At 38.5% G+C, this 15,362-nt stretch overlaps 1 pseudogene across 1 annotated transcript; it reads left to right on the top strand.

Annotated features, from left to right (window-relative positions):
• The first annotated feature begins 352 nt into the window (after positions 1-352).
• Positions 353-3,327, top strand: LOC104602000 (mitochondrial import receptor subunit TOM6 homolog pseudogene; annotated as a pseudogene). The gene is made up of 2 exons (XR_016077227.1): positions 353-684; positions 3,134-3,327. The product of XR_016077227.1 is annotated as a mitochondrial import receptor subunit TOM6 homolog pseudogene (transcript).
• The last annotated feature ends 12,035 nt before the right edge of the window (positions 3,328-15,362 follow it).

The raw sequence follows: 15,362 nt of genomic DNA, 5'->3' as shown, positions 1-15,362 counted from the left end.
TAAAAAAATTTAAAAAAATTAAAAAATTGGAAAACGGTCAAAACCATTTGAACGGTTCAAACGATTCAAATAATTAACCGGCCGGTTCAATGGTTTGCTCACCAAAATCAACGGTTTTGGAGGAAAACGGAAGGTCCGACCCGGTCCGATTTTGAAAACAGTGGTTTACGTCTTAAAAATCAATATGTAGTCGGAGGCAGGAGCTACGTAGATTCCAATCTGGGCGAACAAAAGCTCGTAATGCAATATATTTTTGGTAAACACGTAGACACCAATCTGAGGTATTGACAAATAAAAAAATGAAGATAGCAATCTGAGGATAACATATTGCTTGTAACGATAGGACTTATACATCAAATAAAAATCCTGAAGCCCTAGGCAAGGCCTAGAATCTCCTCGTTGCAAGTTGCTACAGCCGGCAGAAGAGAGAAATTGTTGGGATTCACCGTTCAAGTTAGCCCCATCGTGATTTTGGAGCTGTGTGAGAGACGGAGAAATGTTTCTGGGAGGATTTCCCAGGAAGCCTGACAAGGCGACGGCACTGAAGCAGCTAAGGACGCATGTGATGATGTTTGGGGTCTGGGTGGCCGTGGTCCGAGTCACTCCTTACATTCTTCACTATCTTTGCGAAGAGAAAGAGGAACTTAAGCTCGACCTCTGATTCTTCTGTCCACGGTTGAGGAGGTAAGGGGGGGAAGAAAACAGAAATAAGCCGCACCTTATATTTCTGTTGCTCTTCCTTTATCTCGTTTTAGCCTTTTAGATCAACGATCTTGGGCAGTTCCCTTTATTTTTAGTTAATACAATGAAGATGTGGATCAATGATTATGAGGTGGATTGCTCTTACTTTTTGTTTTTTTTTTTTTTATCAGTGACTTACTTTCTAGTTTGTACAAGAGATGAGTTAAGGAATCGAAAAATTGTAATAGTGGTTTTGTTTTTGTTCTCTACATTTTTTGGCTTTCTTAAAGAACTTCTTTGCTCACTTGGCACCCTAGGAAATATAGCTATTGAAATGCAAATGGTACAGGGTACAGGCATTTTCTCTTCTCGAGTTGTTTGCAATATTGCGGCAATCAAACAACTGACCATGTGGTAATGATTTTGGAAGTCATATGTCATCTCCTTGCTGCTTTCTTTTTATTTATGAACAGACCGGGTCTGTGTTAATGGAATTAAAGCATCAACTTGGGAAGCTGACATCTTGTTAGTTACAACCCATCTCCTGCATCCATATTGTTGAAAAATTCTCAGAGTTAGGATTGTTTTATGAACTTATTATTGTCTCCATTTCATGTCATTCCCTTTCTTTTTCTTTCTTTCCTTTTGAATTGGGACGGACCTGAAGTGCTAATGCCCTGTCAAATAAGTTACATCTTTTCTTATTTAGAGGCATTTATTTTGGTCATTATCCATGTTGTCAGTCATTTCTGCATTTTGTTCATATGGATTTTGGGAGTCACATGGGCGATCTTATTATGAGTTACTATGATTTGGGTGGAAATGGTATCTTCGTAAGAGCTAAACTTCTTTCTTTATTGCACGACTGAATATCGCTTTCCCATCAGGCTGGTGGGATCTTTTGGTATGGGGAGTTTATCAGGTGTTGTTTAGGTGGATTAAGGAAAGCTCTGAATGTCCCTAGAAGAGACGTCAATGGGTTGGGTTGCATATGAATTTCCCTCAACCCAATCCCAATCCTAAAGAACCCACTACTGGACCTTCGCAGACCTCTTAATGAAATAGAATTATTGAACCCATCCTAAACCTTATAAGGTCATACCGGAGGCGGACCCACCCTGTGTTGTGAACTTTAACAAAATGTCACCTATTATAGAAGTTTCATGAATATTTTTTTTTTTCGAATTTGTCCTAAATATCTTTCAGCTGTTGTTTATTCATGAAATCTTCATTTAAAGGAGAGAAAAAAGGCATAATTCAAGTCTTCTGCCAAGAGAAGGAGAAAGGAGGGAAGGTCACATGACATAAACAGCTATGTGATCCCTCTATCTACATGGGTGTGATGACCAAAGGGTTAGAGATAGCAAAATCCAAACTGACCTGAAACTGATGTTGGCTAGATGACTCAAACCTGACCCTATGACCGACCGAGGCTGCCCTGAACCTGATTTGTTTGTCTCATTGTCAGATTAGAATCAAAGGCCTTCATATTTAGGATGCCTATAGGATGAAAGTTTCACTTGGACATGTAAATCTACTAATGATCTTGCAGATTCTCTAGCTAGGGAAGGGTGGGGAGGTCTGAGATGGTTTGAGGGGCTTTGATCCGATGGCACAGCTTTGAAGCTCACTAGTATGCTACACTACAGCATATTATCATGTTTTCCAGCTTAATCTGCATTTCTACTCCTCAATCCCTTCTTAGGACTGTTTGTATTTCTCTTCTTCTACTGTTTGATTGTTGTTACTAATTAAAAAAACAAAACTGAGAGATTTGAGCAGTGAAATATGTGTGGATTGAGGGAGGTCAGTAGTATGTTCCAGCATTTATCATGTTTGCCAGCTTAATCTGCATTTCTGCTTCTTAATCCCTTCTCAGGACTATTTTTTTTTCTCTTCTTCTACTGTTTGATTCTTGTTGCCCAATTAAAAAAAAACTGAGAGATTTCAGCATCAAATATGTGTGGATTGGGCGAGCTCAGCAGTATTCTTCAGCGTATATCATGTTTGCTGGCTTAATCTGCATTTCTGCTCTTCAATCCCTTCTCAGGACTGTTCGTGTTTCTCTTCTACTGTTTGATTGTTGGTTCTAATTAAAAGAAAAAACCTGAGAAGAGATTTCAGCAGTGAAGCATGTGTGGATTAAGGGAGCACCTTATCTGGATATTGTTCTGCCAACCATAGAATCTGTTCACATTAATGAGGTCTCTCTCTCTCAATGAGTAATTTAACGATTATTGAGGTCTTGTTCATTATTGAAGGCCCTATGTGCTAATTACAAACCGTTGAACCCGTCCATATACCAGATTAAGATGTATAAGCCATTGGTTTAATCTGTAGGTATTGAAGGATTAATAGAAATACCATTAATGTCTATTAAAGCATTATTTTTGTCACATGCAACTACCCACTATTGTTATTTGCTGCTGAACTAAATTTTTAATTTTTGCAGTGGACCTGGGAGAGAGGTTCAGAATGAAGAAAAGGAAAAGGAGCTTGTAGGGTCCATTTTCTTTTCCTTTTTTTTTTTCTTTCTTTCTATTTGGTAATCTGAGAGGGACTGTGTGCGGTCAACATGCCCTTTTAATCCTAATGTTCGAGAAAAATTGTTTATTGAGGTTTTCGTGTATTTTATGATTTAGTTTACTTCTTGTTATTGCCATATTTGATAGCCTTAAAGAATGCAATGCTAGGATTAAGGTTCAAAATATCGATACGCCGATAGGAGAGCCGGTCTAGGACCCCTCCATCCTCTGAACCGGTCAGACCTCCAATACACCCACTGTAGGGGAATGATATTTATTGGTCAATACGTAATGATACTTTGAACCTTGGCTAGGATACATCTCATACACCTTAGAACAATATGAAGAGCTATTATATATTAGTTACATGTGCTGGTTTTGCCTGCTTGGATGCATTTTGGGATTTCTATTTCAGACAATAACAGGGGACCACAAGGTTTTCATCATGTTATTCATGGCCAACCAGTTGGCTGACAAAGCAGTTAGAGAACTTTATGAAGGTGGGAGTTTGGGAGTGTTTATTTGAAAAATAAGTGCTTATTTTAATAAGTGCCCATGAGACTTTGGTGAAAAGCACTTATTTATGAGAATAAGTACTTATTTGGACGTATTTCTCAAACACAAATAAGAACTTATTTGTGTGGTCCGGGCCCAAATTAAGTGTATTTTTAAGCATTGCCAAAAGGCCATGTTTGGGATTGCTTATGTTAAAAACAAGTGTTTATTTGAAATAAGCACTTATTTTCATTTGGCAACTAGTTTTTTCAAGTGCTTATTTTAAAAAATGAGCAGTTATTTCATATTAGGCATTTGGTAATCTTTTTTCCATTAAACATTTAAGCATTTTTTACTATTTTGTCCTTCATTTTCTTTCAAATTTTTAAAATATACCCTTTTGAAAGTACTTTTATTAAATTATTTTTATAAAAACATTTTTATGAAAGTACCTTTATTAAATTATTTTTATAAAAACATTTTTATGAAAGTACTTTTATGAAAGCATTTTTATAAAAGTATTTTTGTAAAGTAATTTTCTGAAAAGTATTTTTTCACAAGCATTTTTATTTATAAAAGCTCTTTTATGAAAATATTTTTATAAAAATACTTTTACAAAGCACTTTTACAAAAGTATTTCTTATAAAAACACTTTTATGAAAGTACTTTTACAAAGCACATTTATGAAAGTATTTTAATAAAACCATTTTTACAAAAGAATTTTTATAAAAATACTTTTATGGAAGTACTTTTATAAAAGCACTTTTAGGAAAGTATTTTTGTAAAAGTACTCTTATGAAAGTACTTTATAAAATTCAACTAGGGATAATTTTATAAGTGGTATTTTAAAATTAAGATAGAGATAATTTTGGAAGAAAAAAATTGAATAAGTGCTTATTGTACAAGCACTTAAAAAAGTTGGAAATTTGGGCTTAAAAACTAAGCCCTTATTTTTAAAATAATCACTTATTTTCCAAACACTTAAGTGCTTAATGGTGTGATCTTGGCCCAAGTAAGCACTTATTTTAAATAAGTATTTATTTTTAAGCACTTCATGCCTTAGCCTAATAAGGATCTGAAGTTACAAAAGCACAATCGAAAGATCCCAATGTTGTTTGAGGTTATAGGCCTAGCAATTCAGTTGTCTAGGGATGAACCCAAAGGCCTGGGTTCTACAACAGGCCCGACTCTGATCCATGCCATTAAGAGCACAAGGGATCAATATCACTATGCTCCGTCAGGATGGAAACAACAGATTCCTTTGAGTATGGGAACTAGCATTTCTGAGAAATCCAGCTCCCTTAGCTATTGTCCATGATAAAAATTAAAATAGGAAAAAGCACCAACAGTCCATGAGGCATTGAGATCAAGGGGTCATTATGTAATGCGTTCGGATCTATTGACCATCACAACACGTTGTTGGTCATATTCACCCGGTTGCACATTGGGAGCATCTCTTATAATTTATATCACCAAAATTCTCAATGTGTGGCTATGTGAATGTGGCTAGCAATGTGTTGTGGTAAGCAGATCAGGACTCTTCTACAATATGGATGTTATTCATTTGTTTTTTAATTTACAGTCGATCTCTCCTTCTCCCTCATTCTCTCTCTCAATCTATCACTCCTCTCTCAATTTCTACCATTTTTTCTCAGTTTATTTCTCACTCCCTTTCTTGTTCTTTTTTTATTTTTATTTTTCTTACACACTTATATGATATTAACAAGACCATATTAAAGAACATAAGACCAACTTAGTATGGTTCTAACTCCCTTAGCCCAATTTGATAAAAATTCACAAGAAACTCTAGGTTATGAAATTTACATCATCTTGATAGAAATTTATAACTTGATTGTACAAGTTGTTGGTCCCTTAATTAACTTATAACTTATACAGTTTGATTAATACCGTATAAGTTTCTATGAAAAATAAAAAATGAAGGAGGGAGTGGGAGAAAGACTAAGGGAGAACGATAGAGATTAGGGGAGAATTAGAGATCTACCAAGAGATAGATAGATAGATAGATATAGAGAGAGAGAGAGAGTGAGAGATTTTGATGTGGTTGTAGACCAAAGCTAAGAGAGTGGGACAGATAGAGGGAGTGGGAGATCTAGAGATGACTGTGAGAGTTAGAGAGTGGGAAGGATATCGAGAGGTAGAGGGAATATGAGAGACAAAGGGAGCGAGAGCGAGAGAGACAAAGGGAGTAGGAGATCGAGAGGTAGAGAGAGAGAGAGGTAAAGGGAGCAGGAGAGATAGAGGGAGCGGGAGATCGAGAGGCAAAGGGAGCAGGAGAGATAGAGGGAGTGAGAGATCGAGAGACAAAGGGATTGAGAGATAGATGTTTTGATTTTGGTATAAATTTTTTGTTGTGTCCAACATGGATTAAGAGTTCCATGTTGGCAACAACCACATAAGCCTCTAATGACATGGCAGGGGTTTTTATAATTTGAAATGTACAGTTGGTTATCAGAGTTTTGTTGGTTTTTGAACCAACATGCAACATAAATTTAAATGTACAATTAGAGGTGGCAACGAATTGAATTCTTCACGAGCTACTCGAGCTTGGCTCGACTCAGTTTATTTTATATAATAATAATAATAATAATAATAATAAAATTATAGAAAGTAATATATATGATTATTAATATTTTAAATATCAAATAAAAATATTTTTATATATAATTTTTTACTTTTATAAAACATTTTTTCTCAAATCGAGCTTGAGCCAAGCCGAGCTCGAGCTTGAGCCTTGTACTATTCAGCTCGGCTCGGCTCGAATCCACCCCTATGTACAACCAGCTCTAACTATAGTTTTCCTAAAACAATTCATGTTGTAGAACACCCTCTAAGATGGTGGGCCCTTGATTACGAATACCAAACCAATATATATATATATATATATATATATTAAACAAGGAAGTCTAGAAATTTCTCCTTTTTTTAAGAATTTTTTTAATTTTTTTAATCCATTTCATTTTTGAAACTACCAATTAGAAACTCTACTTTCCCCAAAAAATCTTCCTAAAATCTCTCTCTCTCTCTCTCTCTCCCACACATGCCAATAACCTAAATAATCTAATATTCTAAAATTTATCCTAAACAACCTCCCCCAGTATCCCCAACTTTCTCCTAAGTTATCTCAATTTAGTAGAGAGTTTCTCTCCTAAATTATCTCTAATTCTTATTTATCTTTTCCTCCACTTTTTATCTACATCTATCTAAAGAAAGTTTGAATTAAAAAATTTAAGAATTATTTAAATATTCTAACAAAATTATATAATATTTTTTAAAAAGACAAAAAATAATTATAATCGACTTAATAATATTCATACTATTAATAATTATATATGTTTACAAAATCCATCAAAAAATTATGTACAAACAACATAAATTATCTCATCGTCTGATGTTAAGCCTAGAAGGAAATCGGGAAGAGTTGGCCTCCATGAATCTCACCGCCCAGGTCCAGTGCTATGTCTGGTGGATCTTGGTGGCTGCGAAGAACAAGAGAGAGAGAGAGAGTAGCAAGGAGTAGCTAAAGAATCATTCTAGTTGGGATGCAGAGATGACAGAGAGAGGAAGGAGAGAAGAGGAGGTGAGAAGGATAGACAAAAAATTGAGTGAAAGGAAGAAAATGAAGGAAAGAAAAGGGAAGAGAGAAGGATGGATGAAAAACTGAGGGAAAGGAAGAAAAGCGACGAAAAAATGAAAAAGCACAGACTGGAGCAGTTGCAAGTTACAACGGTGGATTTGGTAACCGCCCGGCCATGCTTGTCTTGAACGTGTGTATACCTGCAACAGTGGAGGAGAATGGGGTCACTGTAACTTTGGAGGAGAAGCTCCGAGGCGCGTCTGAAGACACTGTCTTTAGAACGTTATTTGCCCCCACTTAGTTCTACTGAGTTTGCTGTTGGGTTACAGGCAAATTCGTTCCCAGGATACAACAGAGCCTTGGGCAAGAATCTGCAACCAGCAAAGTTGAAGAGTCTCCAGAGAAACCTTCTGTGAGACTGTAGCAGACCGAACTGAGAGAAAGAGAGAGAGAGAGAGAGAGAGAGAGAGAGAGAGAGAGAGAGTGAGTGAATTTCGAAATTGTGTGATTTGGAGTCTGATTCATGCTCCTTAAATAATTTGTGAAGAGGTATGAAGAAAAGGTAGGTGCTGGTTTAGAGAGGGCACCTTGAACAGTCACAATTTCAAACATTGTGACTGTTTAAAAAGTAGTTAACAGTTGGTGACTATTAACTTTGAATTGTGCCTCTTGATCACACCCGATCGAATCGTGACCGTTGATCTCATCAATGGTGATCAACGGTCACCAATGCACCAAAACAAGAGCCACCCATCGCGAGCCACGCGGGTAAGAGCAAAGTGCGCCTCTAAAGCGCCTCATTGCGCCGCACGCACGCGTTGCGCAATATTGAATCCCCATACTCTCCTCTACTAATTCTAAGGAGTGCAAATCAACTCTTATTGAAATACTGAAAACAAAACTTATAATTTTCCAATGTGGGACAAGTTCAAAACTGAGTTTTTGTAAGAGAAAAACTGATTTTTCAATCAAGTGTGCAAGTGCAATTTCTCATGTAATTGACCAATCAAACCCATTGGATTTAATCTCTTATGAGATTAAAATCCAACAGCGGCAGCTCTTTCTCTTTATCTCTCTCGACTTCTCTCTCCCCTCCTATTTCACTTCCCCTATTCTACCACCTCTGCTGCAATTTGCAGTGGTGGTGGTCGTCTTGAACGTGTCTACCTGCAGTAGTCGAAGTCATTGCAGTGGCAGCTCTTTCCTGTATATATCTCTCTCTCTCTCTATCTCCTTCTCTCTCTTTCTCTCTTCCCTCCTATTTCACTTCCCCTGTCCCGAACCCACCTCACTGTTCCCCTCTTATTTCACTCGAACTGGTACCTTCTTGTTGTGACCATGGTGTCCCTTAGCTCGTCTCTTTGCTTGTACTTGTTCTTTCATTTCAAAAGAGAAGAAATCTATACCTCAAAAATCATGGCTGCCAGAATCTCAGAACAAAAGCCTCACAAATCTAGACCTCATTGTTTCTGAAACATTTATGGGATGAGAAGAACAAAAGATTGGGGTTTTCGAAAAGTGGTGGAGATTCGATTCAGTGGTTCATTAGTGGCAAGGCTTGTCGTCATTCAAGAAAGAGAGGGAGGATAAGAAAATTATTAGAGAAGGGGGAATTTCACAAGTTGCCATTCGTTTGATAGATCGAACACAGAGGAAACGGATGTACTTCAGAGATTAGCAGGGAAAAGCTAAGGAGAAGATATGTAACCAATCCTGGAACCCTAAACCTATTGGGGGTGGGGATGCTTGGTAATCTATTTTCCTCAGAAGTGCTTATATTGACACAAATGACAATTTTAGCCCATCCCCTTCCCTTAACCCTCTCTTAGTCCGGGTGGTAGTGGGAGATTTGATCCTAGATTTCTGCTACTAGAGTTAGAAGTGCAGATGGGAAATGTCAACTGGCTGAAAAGTTCAGGGATCTTCACGATCTCCTTCACCATTTCCCTCCAACTCCTACAAGCCCCAACACAAGCAACCACGTGCCCCCGAGGAGGGAGGCCAGGCACCTTCTGATTCTTCTATTATCATCAATGCGTCCCCTAGTAGCTCTTGCAACATGTTAGCCCAACAACTCTGCTTCAGAGCATCAATAAGAACCAAAATATCCTGAACCACTCGATGTGACCTTGATTTCAACCCATAGTCCAGCTTCATTTCAAAACCCTTCCTAGAAATGTTACCGATTTCCCCCGTCATGTCCTGAATAATACTCCTGAAAGACATCAACTCCAAATATCTGTAGAGCTCCAAATCCTTATCAACTCCAAGCCCTTTCAAGAACCTGAGCATTATTTGATAAAACAGAACCCCTTTCTGAGCTTGTAATGAGAACTTAAAAACAAATAGAAACCAAGAAGCACATATCTTGGAAGATTATGAACTTCAAAAGCCCAAAAAACTACCTTCAATGAAAATAACAGATTAACACCATGAATTCATCTCTAAAATGGCAAAAATACACACATTATTCCTAGATCAACTGATTTAAGAACTAGTAAGTAAATATGTACAGAAAGGGAAACCGATAACACGGGCTCAATCACATAAATCTTGTCCCCCAAAGATCACCATAATGCCTCACGGCTCCGTTCCTTCAAAACTTTAACCTTGGGGGGGGGGACGCGATAGATTTGGGTGTCATTACATAGATTTGTTCCTTCAAAGCCTCAAAAGGAATCTAACAATGTGTTCCTCAACTCGAAAGCACAAACCTCCATTAAAACTGTAGATTCTCCACAAAGAAAAATGATTTAATGAGAAGAAAAACTTCACAAAATGGAAGAAAATGGAAAAATGATAGGTTTCCGGCCATTTTTCCTCACCGTTGATCGTCACTGGTGGACTTGTAACTGGGTGCGCCGCTACCTAGTTCGCTATGTTCGAATGAGAGGAGAGGGAGGTAAAACCCTCGCATGGGGGTATTTTGGGTATTAAAATAAAATACTAGGGATTGGTTCATCCCATTCTATTGGAATCCAAGAAGTGCTAAAAAAAAAAGCCAACTTTATGTCACTTTTTTAAGTTCTTCTTTTAACAATAAGTACTTCCACACTTTTTTACCAAACACATAAAAACACTTAATAACCACTTAATGTGTGGTCCCAGCTCTTAAAAGAAGTACTTGTTAAAAGAAGTACACTTTAGAAGTGAAATCAAATAGGGGCTTAGTGTGAGCTCTAGGAACCTCATGGCCGGCTCAAAGAGATGGAGTCGCCACCCGTTTTTAAGAGGAAATAGGCCCTCATTTTTAAATTTGAAAAGCATGATTTAAGTCTTTGGTAGTGACTCCATCCTCCATGGAAAAGACACATAACCAAGAGATTTCGGGTCCCAAGGATTGGGAGAGGGAAGGTATTAGTCACCCCTCTCTCCAAGCTATTGTAGCAGCCCAATACAGGAGTTGTTTAGGCTTAGTTTCTTTTAGAGAAAAACAGAAATGGTTGTAGGAATTTCTTAAATCTGGAGGAACATGCTTTCAACTTCTCCTAAGACGGATTTTGAGGTGATATTATAAGGTCTTAGGTTCTGACTTCCCTAAAATCCCCGCCTCTCTACCTCTATTCTCAGTCAAGAAGAAATTGAAAATGATGGTTCTCCAACATTTCAAAACCACAAACAACCAAGAAAAACTAAAAAAAAAAAAAAACTTACCTTTCGTATTTATCTTGTCAAAAGTTTTCCAGTAGCTAGGATGAGATAGAATGAAGTTCAAATGGGTTCTTGAGCTAGGGAGTGCTATTAGTTGCAGCAAATTCCTCTTGAAAATGGAGGAGACAAGTTCAAAATCTGAGGTTCAAAGTACCTCTGAATTTTGGTTGAACAGGAGGCAATATATGGGCTGGGAGAAAGCTCTTTTCTCTCTCTCTCTTTCCCTCCAGGGGACTTCCTCAGGTTTCCTCCCTTCTCCCTTTCTCTTTCCCTCTTGGTCTTTTCTTTCTAGTTTTCTCTTTTTCCTCTTAAGCTTTCTTTCTCAGGTTCTCCTCCTCCTTCCTTACTCTTTCTAAGGGACTCCCTCTCCCTGCCCCCCCTAGGTCTCCCCTCTCTTTGAGCTCGAATTAGATAAGTATTTATAAAGAATGAGAGGGGTGTCAAGTCTGAATTCATTCAGCTATAGTGCCCAAGATTCAACTATGGTTTTTCACACAAATAGGCAAAAGATTCTTCAAAGAAATAGATGTTCATTCAAGCTTTCCTGTTTGCTGAAACATTTTCATCGATTTTGGGGTAGTTTTCACGGGTTTTGTGCGTTCAATGGGAGCTTAGGGCGTGCCTATCATGCCACTCTTGTATTTGGGGCTATCAATGGTAGAAGATGTAGATTTGATGAACTTTTAAATGTTATTTTGTCTTTTTTTTTTCTCAAGTGGGGTATGCTTGGTATTTTGAGCTTTTTAAGCCTATTAGGCTCAAATTCATTGGTCCAAATGTTCTAATGAATCAAGAATGGGTCTGACATCATCCAACACCCTTTTGAGACTTCAAGTTGGAACAAACGATGTGGTAATTTAATCAAGTGCATTAAAATGGTATATTTCTAGTTTAATGGTCAAACGAATGAGTCTAGTCATGAAATTTGGCGTGTTGGGGTTTTTTGGGCCTCTAAACATAGTGGTGATGTCTGACTGAACAAATAGGGTCGAGATGATTAAGATACATGGCTGAAAAGTTTGGGTCAACGAGATTTGCTGAAACAGAATCTTTGTTTGATGAATGGTCAAACGAGGGAATTTTGTGATGAAATTTGGTGGGTTGGCACTTTCGAAATGATAGATCTTTGACCAGAGGTATATCTGGACTGATTTAGTTCAGATTATGGTCTTAGCTTATGGTTTTTCAATCAATGAGAGGGTCTGAATGGGAATCTTACTTTTTTTATGGTCAAATAGAGGTGTTTGGTTGTGAAATTTGACATGGTGGGGGATTTTTGGGTCTCCGAATATAGTGGTAACTACTGATTGGCCATATGAAATTGGGATGATGGATGGTAATTTCTAATTAATGAGATTTGTTGAAATAGGATCTAGGCTTGATGGGGAGACAAACGGGGGAATTTTGAGCTATAATTTGGTAGGTAGGTATGGATTAGGGTGGGGAGTCAAGTGGATGGTTTTGATACGAGAAAGATATGGTTGCTCATGATAATCATTTAGGGCCATCAGAGTGGGATCTTGATGTTTTTGTTGTTGATCATCGTAGATTTGTGGTGGGGATTCACTAGTTGATTGTTTCCTAATAATCTTGAAGTGATGGATGTGTTGGATTTTATTTTGAGGAGTTGGAGTTTACATATTGCATAGATCGGGCCGTTAGAAAGGGAGTTGGCATAATTAATAGTGGATCTTTGGAATTTAGTCATGAAAACTAATGTGTAACTAAGTTGTTGTTTTCCAAGTCTAGGGATAATGTCTGATTGGATGTTGATGTTGATCCCAAGGTTCTTATTTGTCTTGCGGATTGTGTCAAATGAGGGTATTCGGGTTTTGGAAAGTGTAAAGTTAATCTTGTTGTGTTTCTAAGTTTTTGTAGTCTAAGAGGAGGGTACAAAGAGGTAAGGTGAAGGGACCGAACAAAAATTGGGTGCTGACACTTAGACTTTGAGGTAGGCTTGTTCAAATTTTGGAAAACATTAACCCAAGCCTGGCCCATGAATTGGTCTATCCATAAATCTATCTATCTATCTATCTACATACATATATATATATATAAAGGAATGTGGTGAGGTTAGAATCCACCCCTTCAAACATGTGGCATCCTAAAATTTTAGTAAATAGCATCTTAGAAGTGGGCTCTTCCCATTTTCAAAGAGAAAACCTAGTCCTTACATACTTGAATTGCTTAACTCCATTTAAAATTTTCAAGTATTAATACTCAAACATGTGGCACTCTAAAACATGTGTCACACATTCTATTATTTCAAGAAATGGAATCCAAGAAGTAGGTTGTTTCACTCTTAAACATTCTCAAAGAAAAGTTATGTAGTTTTGACAATTGTTTATCCACAATCAATTAAATTAAAATAGTGGAACCCAATGTATGTTTTTAAATGATTTTTTGGGCAAATTTTTTAAACTACCCTTATGGTTTTGCTAATTGAATAACTACCCTTACTGCTTACATATTGTCTTAAAGCACCTTTAAGTTCTCTCACAATTGTCTAATTCTTCCCACTGTTAGGATTCTGTCACAATCCATGACAATCCGCACATGCAATCCCACGTGACTATTATATTTTAAGAAAATGACAATAATATCCTTTCCATAAGAAGAGAAAATAATTAGGGATTGTTATGTTGTGACTAATCCAGTGTGGTCACTCCAGTGCTTAAGTTAGTATGTTGTTTATGTTGTGAGCTGAAAACTTGTGAATATGAGAGCTAGTAAGCAAGTAATTGCACATACATTGTGTCATTGGAGTTGGTGCCTTTATATACGCATTGTTTGACATAGGCTTCATGCATTACGTCTAAGGTCTCCAAGAAGATGTGCCTAACCATTCCAAAGTCCTTGGAGGTAGTCGTGCATGTAGACCAATCTTTGCGCCTTGTTTGGTTTCCTTCGAAATATTCGGGGTAGGGGCCAACTTCCGAGAAACCCGGGAGTGACGGGATATGCATGCAAAATTGGTTGATGAGCATGTCTCGTAGGTCGCCACCTGGACCTCAATCAGATCGGAAATCCCCCGAGAGAGATCGCTCCTCATCGAGGTGACTTCGACCGTACTAACGAGGGACCATAGGTCGGCCATGGACGAGGTGCTGCAAGACGCCTTGAGTTGTGGACGAGGTCACCAGCTAGATTTCCGCTAAGTCGGCGGAGGCAAGTCGCCAAGTTGGACCACATCACTTTGGCTAAGGCATATCATCACCTAGGTGGTGCCGGAGTGTCACCCGACTGTTCTGAGATGCCACTTGTCATGATGTCACTAGAGGGCTAAATCCGCCCTCATCAATTGCCCTCCACTCCCGAGCTGAGATCAGATCGGCAAAGGGAGTAGCTTGTTTCTTGTTTCTTTGGCCCAGAGTAACTAATTTAATGAGCTTGTAGCTATAGGTGTCGGTCCAATTTGCTCCCCATGTTGGAAGAGTCTAAGTGTTGAATGCAACCTTACGCAGGACTTCACCGTCTTGATTATCGAGGTGCAAGATCAAATTCATCTGCTCGAGGAGAGGCGAAGCAAGCACTCCAAGGGCATCTACCTTACTAGGGATGCAACCATCAAGGAGTTTTGCAATTCAGCCAAATACCTCAAGAGCAAAGTTTGTCATGTCATTGTAAAGAGGGGCTTCTAAATGTGTGACTACCTCGTCAGGTCACTCCACTCAGGTAGACTACAACACAATCTCCCTCGAGTCGGTTCTCGAAAGAGTAGCCAGCGAGGTCGATGTAGAGCTTGAAACCGAGGTGGAGGTCGATTGTGAAGCGATCAGTCGAGTTTTCACATCCGCCACGGTGCCAAAAGCAAACTAGTCTTCCCTACCTTCATTTCTTTTTCTCTGCTTTTTTTGAGTTAGTGGTCAGATGCTGATGTCCTTTGAGATCGATTTACACGTGTTTCCAAGCTAGATAAACAGGGGCCGACCTGCTTAGATCAGTCTACTTATTGCCTTCGTGTGTTCAAAGTTGGCTTAAGGGCGCCTTAGCTAAAAGGTGGTATGGCTTTTCCTTAGAACTCAATTTGACCAAGTCACTAAAGCGGATGGCTGTTTCATAGTAGCTTTAAATGTGGATGCTTCCATGCAATTGCATGGGATTGGCTTCTCAGGGTAGGTGCTTGCGAGACCATAGCATACAGTACTACACCTACTCCTGGAGTTGTTGGCCGCCCTCTCCTACTACAGCTATGGGAGGCTTATCTTGAGGGGGTGGTGAATATCATCGACCATCCCATTCATGATTTCCTAAACCTTAGGGGTAGTTTAAGAAATTTGCCCTTAAGACCACAACTATATATACGACTCGACCATCCCATTCCCGAGTTCACATTGGCGCCGCATAGATATCCCACACAATGAAAGTGTGACACTTGTCCTCCCATACACACCACTCATTAACTCGTGTGGAGC

Source organism: Nelumbo nucifera, chromosome 6 (assembly GCF_055504915.1).
Source record: "Nelumbo nucifera cultivar China Antique chromosome 6, China Antique-T2T, whole genome shotgun sequence".
Taxonomy (NCBI): Eukaryota; Viridiplantae; Streptophyta; class Magnoliopsida; order Proteales; family Nelumbonaceae; genus Nelumbo; species Nelumbo nucifera.
This window is presented reverse-complemented; position numbering and strand designations above follow the sequence as displayed.